The sequence below is a fragment of the Mobula birostris genome, chromosome 12, assembly GCF_030028105.1.
Source record: "Mobula birostris isolate sMobBir1 chromosome 12, sMobBir1.hap1, whole genome shotgun sequence".
In the NCBI taxonomy this organism is placed as follows: Eukaryota; Metazoa; Chordata; class Chondrichthyes; order Myliobatiformes; family Myliobatidae; genus Mobula; species Mobula birostris.
Window position 1 is genome coordinate 68723459 of NC_092381.1, and position 8823 is coordinate 68732281.

An 8823-nucleotide genomic window follows, 5' to 3' on the forward strand; every position below is an offset into this window, starting at 1 on the left:
TTACTGGTGGCTCAGCAGCAGCATAAATGAAAATGCATTAAGACTGACGTAGCAAGACCACATGGCAGATGGCTCCCTGGAAAGACACATGGTGATACAAAATTTTTTTATAGAAGTGAACGAGAAAAATGACAAAGCCCGATCATAGAACAGAATAAAATAGACATTTCTATGTCAAACTGTCGTTAGCCTCTTGTGCAAGTCGTCTTGACTCCACATTATTTATCATATAAAATTCAGCACAGCAAGGATATATTATTACCATGTTGCATTGACATATAATCGCCAGAATATTTTCTTTGTCCAATGTGTGACAGATCTCACGTGGTATGGAAGAAGGAAGAAATAGTAAATATTATCCAAATAGTAGGACAGCTCCTGAAGAACAAGTCCTACATTTCCCAGTTCCCTGTGCTTAAGAAGCTACCTTGCTTTTTAATACCATCTTAAATAATTTTGAGATGCCTGACAAAGATGGCAGAGTTCGTCATCGAAACATCAGATAAAATTGATTACCTGTACCCGGCTGGAAGTCCGAGAAGAGTTTATTCGTCATATACGTCGGGAAAACAGTAGATCCTTTTTCTGATTTTGAGTTCTTTTTTGCAGCAAACATTAGCTAACAAAGGTCAGTACAGAGTCTCCACCTGCACTAGCAGCTGTGAGCATGTCAAATGAGGTTAATTTGAAAAACTACCAAACCACCAGAATATATGCAGTCTCAGGAAAGATGACAGTTAAAACTCCAAATTCTGATGGCAGTCATCTACAAGGGGCAAGGCAAGAGTGCTTTTTCAAAATTCAAAGTAAATTTATTTTCAAAGTACTTGTACGTCATCTTATACAACCCTGAGCACAGCAAGTCTAACAAATCCAATAACCACAGTAGAATCAATGAAAGGCCACATCAACTGGGTGTTCAATCTGTATGCAAGAGACAAACTGTACAAATACAAAAAGAAAAATAAATAAATAAGCAATAAATATCAAGAACATGAGATGAAGAGTCCTTGAAAATAAGTCCAGAGGTTGTGTGCACAGTTCAATGATGGGGTAAGTGAAGTTATCCCCCTTTTGATCATTTAAGTTGAAGGTGCACCAATTACAAACAAATGAATAATGTAAACAAAGCAGGAAAGCATTAACTTTAACTGCTATTGTAACTTCACATCTGTTGCAAATGCTCTAACAGCCAATTAGGTTTCAGAGGGAGATTGACTGGGAGGGACTTACACTGGAAACCACTGGGAAGGGGATGGAGACAAGTACTCACTCATCACAACATATAAGAAGCACCTGGATGAAGACTGAATCACCAAGGCACAGCAGGCACTGGGCCAAGTGCTGGGAAATGGGAGAGGCATTTGAGTCAGCATGGACATGCTGTACAACTATGACTATGATATCAAAACCTGCTCTACTTGGAACATTGGATTTCCTCCTAAACTGGCACACAGGGCTTTTGGAAGATAACCCACACACGGGCTGCACGACCAGAAATACAGCACTCCCTCATCACACCGCTGAAATATCAGCCAAAACTTCACGCTGATATTTGAAGCGTGCCTTGAACCCACTGGTTCTGACTTGAAATGGCACATCACCACAAACAGAAGTTTAAAATGTAACCTTCAAACTTAAAACACAAAATTATCCAAATATGCAACTTTCCATTCCAGTAGACAAATTAGGAGGGCAAGCTCCAAAATGATTCTTCAAATCAGAAACTAATCAGTACAGCTGGCAGAAGCAAGAGAACACTGTGCAAATCTAAATGGCTTTTGAGGTAAAATTCGACACCCACGATCTTTATTCTGGCATCTCACAATGATTAATGAATGCAGAAATCTTCCCCACTGACTCCTCAGTGAATTCCCTTTGTGCACAGAGGGCTTTCTGGGATCCAGCCATACCACATACAGCATAATCAATTAAATAATAAATGATGCCATTTAGAAATTACACTTTCTATATTGGCAGATAAAAAGAAAACCCACAAAAACCCTGGAGTCATTTCACTCATGTTAAAAGATCTTTCCTAGTTAGTTTACATATTCGGAAAATCACAATTAGTACAAACTTAAGGTAACCAACAATACTGCCATAGTGCAAGAACAGAATCTTATAAAGTTTTTTCCTCTTCTAAGATGCACTTATTCTGGACATTCAATATTGGTGCATTGATGGGCAATCCAACTAACCCTTACGTTGGAGCATAACTTGCATGTGTTATTTTCTGGAAAGGCACAATGGTATACTGTTGTTTGGTATTTAAATCATTAAAAATATGCTGATGCAGATTCAGGTACTGCCCTCAATAAATTGCTTACCAGCTGAACAACTAAAACCTTCACTCTGCCAGGCTACAAGTGTGTTATTTTGTGTATGATGCTAACTCCACAGTAAGTTATACTGTCCTGTCGCCTCTAAAGTCTGTGACCCGCTTCTGGTAGTTACAGGAGCACCAGATGCAAGTTCAGCCAAGTATAGCCCAAAGCACTAAGTGGTTTTCAGTAAGAAGGCAGTGCCCTTGTTTGCAGCAGCCTCCCTGGGTCCAAACAAAGGTATAATTGTTTGTCATTTGCATCTTTTTTTTATGATTACAAGACATTGCTGGATATTAAGAACATCAATCACTGTAGGACTAACCCACCAGCGAGTTGCTGAATACCGGTGGAGCTGCCTGCTACATTGCGTCAGATGTGTACAGAGGCAGTTTGCGGTCCAACAAGCGGTGCTTAAGATTGTCTTGGATGTTTCTCTTGAGACTGCAAGACTCTGTTGGGTATTGGTAATGTAGAACACCGCAAGTCTGGTACACTGGCGAGACCATCGCCGGGGGAGCTGCGTAGCCTCTCAGTTGCTGTGCAATTCAGGCCATCATGCCGCGGAATCGCCTGTTGCAGCTGCTCAGGGAAGGAGACGCTGGAGGCGGTGTTTCGCAGCTGCCTGGTTGGCCCCTCCCACTGGTGCTGCTCTCCAGTGTTTGCTCAGGGGAAGGCAAGCCGGACTGCGTTCATCTGCAAGCACGTGATGAGGACTGCTCCATGCTTGCTCTTACAGAAACATAGCTTCAGGACAAAATCCCATGCACCATCAAGCTACAGGCCATGACACTCAGGGACCTGGGCTAGATTATTTTTTTGTGACTGTATGCTGTACCGCTATCGTAATTATATGTACTATATGTACCTTGTGCTGTTTGTGACTATCGGTACTGCATTTTGCACCTTCGCCCCAGAGGAACACGGTTTTGTTTGGCTGTATTGATGTCTATGATTGAATGACAGTCAAAATTTAACTTAAGTCAGTGATACTGCTTAACCATTCACTTACCTGACCAGGCCCCTCCCAATCCCCTCAGAGGGTGCACAGAATTTAAATACACCAATACTAATCTCAATAATTGCAATGCTGCCACACTGAAAAATCAGCCCTGTGGTGTAAAGGGTGTAAAGTCCCACAGCTCCAAGATGTTCTACAAAATTGCTCTGACTTTACAATTTAAACCGACTAACAAATATACAGCAGCTACAGTTGCAATGTTGCTATCTTGTACTTCATGTAGTAACTTAACACTTTTCATAGCCAGTTAGCTATGATCATGTTGCATACTTACCTCTGACTGTAAAGATCACAACACAAAAAAATCAAATAAGCAAAATTTGTGGAGACTCATGCCCAAAAACAACTGTATTTGCATATCTTTAACAAAGGAAAATGTTTCAATGACTTCAAATCACACAATGCCTTTTCAAATGGATCTTAACCAAATTATATGATGGGTGCAGGGTATTATGGTCTGATCACACATTCACATTCAGCTCAGGATACACTGGTCAGCCTTGGTATATAATAACAAGAACTGACAAGCTGTTAATAGTGTTCAGGATATGTCAGAAATGCAAGTACTTGACACTCTGGCAAAGCAGTTCCCTTGCTCTGCAAGTTTGAGATTACTGTACTTGGAGCAAGTCAGGTTTGGCTTGGACGTAACATGATTGGTTAAGGTTTCACTTTTTATATCTGATCAGGTCAATATTTCGCAGGACTGCTTTCAAATAAAATTTCACACCTGCCCACGAAAAGAATTACAAAAACAGATGACTCAAAACTTAGTCAAATATGTGTATTTTGAGCAACATGTTGAGAAATGAGATAGAAATATCCAAAGAGGAAATTCCAAAAACACAGCAGCCAGAGGCACTGATGGCATTACTGAAGCAATAATCAGGATTATGCATATTCATAGTGGAGTGGATTTTTGTCCAAGTTTTGTTAAGTTCTTTATTCACTATCTGAACAATTCCCTTATAGCCCTAATCTGCTAAAGGTCCTTTTTTCTGATTATAGGTCAGAACTGTAATCTAAACTGACTGACAGGTTAAGGGAACACAGCACTATTAACAGGAGTCAATATTACTGTAATTCCAGATACATTACCTCCCAGTCTCATTTCTACTTATTGAGTACATGCAGGAGTACAGCTACTCCATGTGGCAGTGTGAAAAGGAGCATCTCCCACTTTATGCACACTGAATTATCAAATACAACAAAAGGACCTCTCAGACTTGCTCGTCTATTTTCACCACAGCTTACAGAAAGAAAGTCTTCCTTATACACGTAGGTCATTGGTAATATCCATGCCAGTAACTGAGAGGAAAAGCTTTCAGAGACTGCAGATGCTGGAAATATGATTTAACACACAAACAGCTGGAGGATCTCAGCAACTATGGACAATCATCACTTTGGGTTGAGACACTTGGAACAGTCAGCTTAGCATCAGCTGACTGAAAGCAATCAGATCTTGTGGTTTGGATTGAGGGTGCTCATACTTATTTCACAAAAGCCAATAAGACAAGAAGAATGAGCTACCTATTGATTCGCCAGGGCAGAATTGGAACGTGGATCCCAGAACGGAAAGCAAGAGTCAAGCCTCAGAGACTAACAGTCCCACCCTGTCCCCTAACATGCATACAGATTAAAATAACAAGTTGCTTATAAAGAAAACAAGACTGCACATTGGTGCTGCTATGATTACAGGATCATATGATAATTATAGATGGGAAGGACAACTGGCCCATGTATCCAAAAGACATTAAATATTTCTCCCACCACCTCACCAAATTGCCGTTTTTAATAATAAATGATTTCCAGATTACTTCCTCCAGTCAAGGGTAGCAATGAAAAGTAGCAAGAAGATTGAATGCAGTAAGCAGGTGATGAAAAGACTTCTGCATCTTTTACATCAAAATGTAGATAATATTTGCAACAGAGCAAAAAAGAGAGTTAAGAGGATCGAGCATCCAATTAACACACACAAAATGCTGGAGGAACTCAGCAGGCCAGACAGCATCTATGGAAGAGAGGAAGTTTCGGGCTGAGACCCTTCATCAGGAATGGAAGAGGAGGAGGAGGTCAGAGTAAGAAGTTGGGTGGAGGGGAGGAAGAAGTACAAGGTAGAAGACAACTGGTGAAACTGGGGCAGAGGGAGGGGTAAGGCTGATGGTGAAACAGATAAAGGGCTGGAGAAGGGGGAAGGCCATGGAAGAAAGGGAAGGTGGAGGAGCACTAGGGGACCTTCTTGCTCTGACTTCCCATCTTTCTTTTCTCCAGTACTGATGAAGAGTCTTGGTCCGAAACATCGACTATACTCTTTTCCATAGATGTTGCCGGGCCTGCTGAGTTCCTCCAGCATTTTGTGTGTGTTGCTTGGATTTCCAGCATCTGTAGAATTTCTCTTGTAAAGGATCCAACTGCTCCTTTGCTACTGATCAGTGTCACTTCAACTGCTACCATAACATTTTGAAATCAGTTCTATGCCTTGATCACTCTGGATCAGTAACCCTTTCTCAGTACAAACCCCAAGTTTACTTTTGTTACCTTGAATTCAGTTTTATCTTCAAATGAACTTCAAGCATTTTCTAAATCTACCCATTAAACTTCAATAAACCTCACCCCTGCCTAGAGCTGCCATGTCGAATCTTATGATAAAAATTTCAACGGCTTTATACTTGTGTCAAATGACTAAAAGAAACACTCAAGTATAGTCTGGTCCTGTCCAGTTAAATGTAAGCAATTGCAGCCTGGTGAAATATATCAGGCAGAGTTTCAGCAAGCTCGTCTGTTTTTAACACTCAGGGAATAACACCTTTTTGCAATATTATAGACATTAAAAAGCAAGTTAACCTTCCAAAGTTTCTCACTGGTTCTGCTTTCTGAACATTACTAATTATTGCTGCTGATAATTAATGGCAGAAAGTGATCCAAAGGGCAGCGACAATCATCAGCCACCTTCTGGAAGCAATTGTTTTTCAAATGTAAAGGTATAAAGGTTCTACAAGGGTGAATGTTAACGAATGCTTTAGCTCTGGAGTTGCCTGCTGCTCTTTCACCTTGCCAGTTAATAGCTCAGTACATACTGCATTAATCAGAACTAAAAGCTGATTTTATATTGCTCATCTCATACACTGGTATCTGCTAGATGGATAGAGTATTCCCTTCAGTTCACAAACTGGACAAATGGTCATCAGCAATAAAACTTCTTTAATTTTGATCACCTTCTGCCAATGGTCAGCTATAATTTCAACACAACTGACGTGTCAGCTATAAAACAGTTAAGGTCATTTCCCTAACAGATAAAATGGTAACAGATAAGATTCACTTCTATCCCCAGTTGCAGTCCATGAACATTTGCTTTACAGTGGGGGGGGATTAGCAACAAGAATCACAGGTGTGTGTGTGTGTGTGTGTGTGTGTGTGTGTCTCTCTCTTTCCTATTTCAACACTCCTAAAGACAGATGCAACTTTGACTAAGATCACCCAATCCAACAAATAAATGTGGGACCCCATACCCTCACACCTCAGCAGAACGTGGATTAACACTGACGCCCAAAGACAAAATATTGAAATGATATGTTTATGTTTGAAATGAGGACAAAGTTCTCCTTTGATTCGCCTCCCATTCATAAGAAAACAGTACACCATTTTTAAATTGCCTCATCTAATGTCGAGTCAACAACAGGTCTAATTCGCCAATCTAATAAACTATTTGTTGAATGAATGCAAGAAACTGTATCTTTCTTCCTGTCATTTGTTTAATCTCACCATAAGCTTCATCTGCCATCAACATTTTTTAAACTTACTTCAACCTGTTCTTCGATGTCTTGTCAGGGTGGTCCGACAAATCAATAAAGGATTTCATTTTAATGAGTGCTCTATCGAACTGTGCGAAGTCTACATTCTATTTTGAAAAAAAGTCGCTATACTTTCTTTCAGCCCAAGTGTTTAAAAGTTCAGTAAGCGTTTTAGTATCTCAAAGATGGTGCTGGTTGGTACTCCAGATTAGGCATGGTTAGAAAGTGCACCGTCTGGAGAAAACACATTATGTATATATCCCGTTTAGGCGTTAGGAACGCCCATAAGTAACATTGCCGTGACTTCTGATTTCTGGTGCAAGTAGTAAATGCAATTTGGACTGGAAAAAAAATGTAACGAGGTGAGGATGAAAAGACAAAATGTTTACACAGAAGCAGTACAACGGCGAAATTTGCCCTTCAGAAAGCAACAATGCTGCAGCCCCTCCAAGAGTGACGGAGTCATCGTCAAATCAGAGATCGTCCACACGGCGATAAACATCCAATCGCGACTGCCGAGAGGCGGGAGCCGGGGCTTATTTGTGAGTATGTAATGTGTTTTTACACATACACAATAATTACAAGTTCAAGCAGCAGCTCGGCGTAGTGGCATCGGCGAGGGGGCTCCGTCGGCCACTCTGCCATCCCTCCCCAGCACTAACATCACAAACGGCCCGAATCAGAAAGAAAACCGCCCCCGCCGTGTGAAGCGAACACTTCTCACTCGCGAACACCGAAGGAATAACAACAGCGCTGGAACACGAACACACACACACACACACACACATACATTGCAGCCACAAAGCAGGTATGGGAGAGAAGAGCTTCAAACAGCAACCCCGCACCTCACAGCCTCATTCACTCATGCATTTCCGAAAGGGTCACTGAAATAGCGGGCGGCCCCTCTCTGTAAGTCTGAGCATTGTTACGGGAAGGTGAGAGCCATGCCGGGCCGGCTGCAGGACCGAATTAGCGGCTACGCCGCCGCTACAACACCGTACATTCGGGGTCCAACAATCACAACCGCCTCTTCCTCCCCGCCGGCCCTCACCCTGAGCCCCACACTCACCGTCCTTGTAATGGGGAGACCGAGCTACTCGGTCCGCCAGCACTCTCTCCTCCCTCCCACGATGTAAACAGCCCCAACGCTCCAAGCCACTCGCAATATGGCGAGTCTCCGCAATGGACATTGGGAAAGCAATCTGCATTTGGAATATAACTCGTTCTTTCTGCATTCACCGTTATTACTACCTTTGCAGAGACAGAAAAGCAATGCAATTGCTTATAATTACGGATTACATCATCATTGTCATAATTATTTGCAGTCTTATTTTACCGCATTAGATGTTGTCATCTTTATACTTTTAATACACTGTTTTATTGCTCGTTCTTTTGGGGGGATTACAAAAAATGTACTGGCAAAAAACATGAATTAAATTATTCACTGTAAAGTCAACCTGTATGGACTTGCATAGAATTTCTCGTCTCTAATTGAATTGAAAGGTGAAAGATGGGAATTGTCATATCGTATGGAAATGTCCTTTTGATTTTACAGATACCTTGCATTTTGTATTAACGGGATTCTGATTAAGTTAACTACTAAACTGCAATAAAACACAACTAACAGATTGTATTTTAATTACTGCTGATGACAAAATATCAACTTTGTTCCATGTTTGCATCGAAG

The 8823-nt window shown here is 41.2% G+C and overlaps 1 protein-coding gene across 2 annotated transcripts in view; it reads right to left on the reverse strand.

Annotated features, from left to right (window-relative positions):
- The window catches only part of rnf2 (ring finger protein 2), a 72662-nt gene extending 64350 nt beyond the window's left edge, over window positions 1-8312 (reverse strand). The window contains exon 1 of one of the 2 annotated variants that reach the window (XR_011888044.1): window positions 8206-8287. The gene's annotated coding sequence lies outside the window, so the exon portion shown is untranslated. Of the gene's footprint in view, window positions 1-8205 lie in introns of both variants that reach the window. The other variant, XM_072274009.1, reaches the window with a different exon arrangement.
- Window positions 8313-8823: the final 511 nt, after the last annotated feature.